This window comes from Chinchilla lanigera, unplaced genomic scaffold (assembly GCF_000276665.1).
Source record: "Chinchilla lanigera isolate Chin_1 unplaced genomic scaffold, ChiLan1.0 scaffold00041, whole genome shotgun sequence".
NCBI classification, from domain to species: domain Eukaryota; kingdom Metazoa; phylum Chordata; class Mammalia; order Rodentia; family Chinchillidae; genus Chinchilla; species Chinchilla lanigera.
The window spans coordinates 13,287,466-13,291,280 of record NW_004955442.1 but is presented as its reverse complement, the minus strand read 5'-3'; the positions used below and the strand labels follow the sequence as shown (position 1 = coordinate 13,291,280).

At 43.1% G+C, this 3,815-nt stretch overlaps 1 long non-coding RNA gene across 1 annotated transcript in view; it reads right to left on the bottom strand.

Annotated features, from left to right (window-relative positions):
* LOC106149321 overlaps window positions 1-3,612 on the bottom strand; it is an 18,032-nt gene extending 14,420 nt beyond the window's left edge. The window contains exons 1-3 of the long non-coding RNA XR_001235424.1: window positions 3,395-3,612; window positions 2,880-2,980; window positions 1,370-1,616 (exon numbers count right to left, since the gene is read on the bottom strand). This is a non-coding gene — a long non-coding RNA (uncharacterized LOC106149321). The remainder of the gene's footprint in view (window positions 1-1,369; window positions 1,617-2,879; window positions 2,981-3,394) is intronic.
* Window positions 3,613-3,815: the final 203 nt, after the last annotated feature.

The following is a 3,815-nucleotide window of genomic DNA, read 5'->3' as shown; positions in this document are numbered from 1 at the left end:
CAGGTAGGACTTGAAAATGATCCTCCTGCCTCAGTCTCCCTAAAGGCTGGGGTTACGGGTATGTACCACTATGCCCAGCTAAGAGCTTTGAGACAGCCTTATGTGTCCCAGCACTGGCAAGGAGCCCAGTGTAACTGAAATGGAGCGAGCTGGCTAGGGAGGACAGGAGATAGGTTCAGTGAGGCCACAGGGGCCCTGAGCCACCATAGCACTTGGGGTTTTACTCTGAGAAGAACGCAGATCTGAAGTATTCACAGCACAGAGTTTACATAATTTGTCTTAATTATTTTTTTAATGGCTCTACTTCCTGGATTGAGATAGACTCTAAGAGCCAGAGGCAAAAGCATAGAAGTCAGTTCAGACACTTCTGATAGCCTAGGTGAGAAATGTGACGGGCTGGTCTAGCGTAGTGAGATGCAGGTGATTAGACATTGTCAGATGATGTACATAGTCTCAGCAGTGAGCCAACAGGGCTCGCTGACAGAACTGATAAAGAACGTGAAAGAAGGAAGAGTCAGCTGGGTTGCTGGCCCAAGCGCTTGGGAGGATGCAAGGCTGGGAGGGATGCTCCTAACAAAGAACAGGAAGGAGAGCTTGCCTAACCATGCCGAGATTCATCAGGATGCTCCAGTCACTAAGATATCTGGTATTGGAATAGTGATAACACAAAGAATAAGGCAAAGAATCCAGACGATCCTGACATATATGGAAACTTGACATAGCATAGGCCACAATCTGGGTAGGCAAGGAAGCAGGATCAACAAAAGAAATCTTATACACTACTGGTAGGGAAATGAATTGCACAGACTTTCTGGAAGACGATTTTGCATTATCTAGAAAAGTTGAAGATGCATATATTCTACAACTGAGCAATTCCATTCCAAAACATATATCCTTGAAAAACCCTCACCAATGTGCATTAAGAAATAAGTACAAGAATAATCAAAACATGGCATGTGCCTGTAATCCCAGCATTCAGGAGGTTGAGGCAGGAGAATCATTGCAAGTTTGAGATCAGCCTGGGCTACAAAGTAAGCTCAGGGCCAGCCTGAACTGCATAGCGAGACCATGTCTCAAAAAGACAAAAAAAGAAAAGAAAAGAAAAAAAGAATAATCAGAACAGTGTTGTTACAGCAGCAAAAAACTGGAAACACTCTGAATGTACATTGTTGGAAAAATTAATGGATAAATAAATTGTAGCAGGGCCAGAGATATAGCTCAGTGGTACAGCACCTACCTGGCAAGTGTGAGGTCGTGAGTTCAATACTCAGCACCACAGGGGAAGAAAAAAAGAAAAAGAAAAAAATTGTAGCATATTCATAAGACACAATGCTACATAGGAGTGAAAATGAAATACAGTTACACCTACCTTCAGAGACAAATCTCATGAACATGGACACGGTCTTCTTTCTTTTTTTTTTTCTTCAGTACTGAGGATTGAATCCAGAGTCTTCACATTAAACTACATCCTCAGCTGTCTTAAAATATTCTTATTTGGAGAGTCTCTCTAAGTCACCAGATTGTCAAGGATTGGCTCAAACTTGCAGTCCTCTTGCCTCAGCCTCCCACGGTGCTGGGATTACAGTTGTACGCCATCAAGCCTGGCTAAACACAATCTTGAGAGAACAAGTGAAAGTTTGACACCATGTATATGAAGTTAAAAAGCAGGCGAATTTAATAGTATATGGCTTTAAAAAAATAGTATATGGCTTAGCGTATTACACGTACAATAAGACTATAAAGAAAACAAAGGATACTAAACACCGAATTTGAGATAAGTATATATCAGAGAGGGTGGGCTACGAACAAGAGCATCTAGGAAGCCTCAGAGATGCTGAAAATGTTTTACTTATTGAGGGATAATTATGGATGTTCTCTTTCTTCTTAAGTCTGTTTCTGTCTCTTGTCTCTTTTCTCTGTCTCTTTCTGTCTTTCTCCACACAAACACATACATCCAGAAAGAGAAGAAAAGTTTATATACTATACATGCACACATAATTTGAAAATTGGAAAAAGGAGAAAAGGTGAATGCTAGGAGTCACGAATTGGTACCCCTAATTTTACAAAGGAGTAAACAGGCTCGGCATTGCCTACTTAGACCATCACGAAGCTATAGCCAGTAGCTTGTTCCAATGCCTCAATTAATTTTATCCTACCATTTTTTCTTAGCTTGGAAAAATAAATAAAATAAAATAAAATAAATAGGGCGGGGGAAATAGTTCAGCAGCACAGCACCTGCCCAGCAAGCACAAAGTCATGAGTTTGATTCTTGGTACCAAAAAAATAAAATAAAATAAAATAGTGGCAATGAGGCCATTGTGCTTGGAAAAGAGGTAGGAGGTAGGAAAGTCCCTGATATTTGCCATCCTGGGTATTTGATTTTTTTTTTTTTTTTTTGGTACCGGGAATCAAACTCAGGACCTTGTGCTTTCCAGGCAGGTGCTGTGCCACTGAGCTATATCCCCAGCCCCATCCTGGGTATTAGAGCAATGAGATCAGCTTTTACCGACCTGAGCCCAACTCCTCTTCCCAGCACAGCTTTTGTTTTAGAAGCTTCACCTCACCAACACCACCATGAGGCACATCCAGCCCTGGGCTTCAGGAAAAACCTTTGAAATCAAATGCACAATGACAACACCAGGTCGGAAATCCAGCAAGTGGTCCTTGCTGTCCACTATTTATACTGCCTGGACCATCTTGGTCAAGTCGTATCACTGCTCTCAGAGGGGGATAATAACACTGAACCTGCCTGCCACTCAGTGTAGCATGCAGACAACCCAGGGATGCTAGAGAAAACACTTGAGAATTATGCAGCCTGTTATTAAGCTGTTTAGCCCAACACAAGCCACGTGGATAATGCCCTCCCTCTCAAGTTATACCCTGCAGTGATCTGCTGGCCACACCGCGTCACTCCCCAGGGCAGCCTCTGGATTTGCACTGATCCAAAGCAGGTATGAGGGGCTAGGCTCCATCCTTAGCTCTACAAGAAAAAAGAAAGGCAAAACACAGCTGACGACCGGGACACTGCAGACTGCTTACTTACTTCGACAGCCCGTGCTGCACACATCTCAAAACCACCAGGAAAAGTGGGGAAGCTATAATGACTGTGTGGTTTCCTTGATTAAAAACATTTAAACTTGGGCTTTTACCTCTTAACTTTCAATACGGCTTTGACAATGTTTTATCTTAAAATATCACTCTGAGTCATCAAATAACCGCAGAATACACAGCATATTTTTAAAGGTTTTTCTGATTGTGGCTTCTGGGGTCAGAATTCCAATAATTAATGCATCAACTCAGAATTATCCAGTAAATGCTTTTCTGAGTCCTGCCATGATCTGAACTGCTTGTATTCCCCACCCCCACCCCGCAAGTCCTTATGTTGAATCCCAACCTGAAAAGGTGTCAGGAGGTGGAGCCTCTGGGAGACCGCTGTGTCCTGAGGGGAAGCCCTTAGGATGAGGTGAGTGCTTTTATGAAAGAGGGCCCAGAGGGCAGCGTAGCCCCTCTTTCCATGTCAGGGCAGTGCAAAAAGAGCCATCTATGAACCTGGAGGTGACTTGTCCCCAGTCACTGCATCTGCCACCACCTTCATCTTGGACTTCCTTGTCTCCAAACCTGAGGAATAAATATCTGTTGTTTATAAACTACTCAGCCTATGATATTTATTATAGCAGCACAAATGGGCAAAGGCAAGTGTCATGGCGTATGTCTAGACGTCCCCCCAAAGCCTCGTGCAGTCATAGGTGGAGCTTTTTCAGAGGTGGCTGGATCTAGAGTGTGTGATGCAGGGATCAAGGTGTGTGATTACTAAA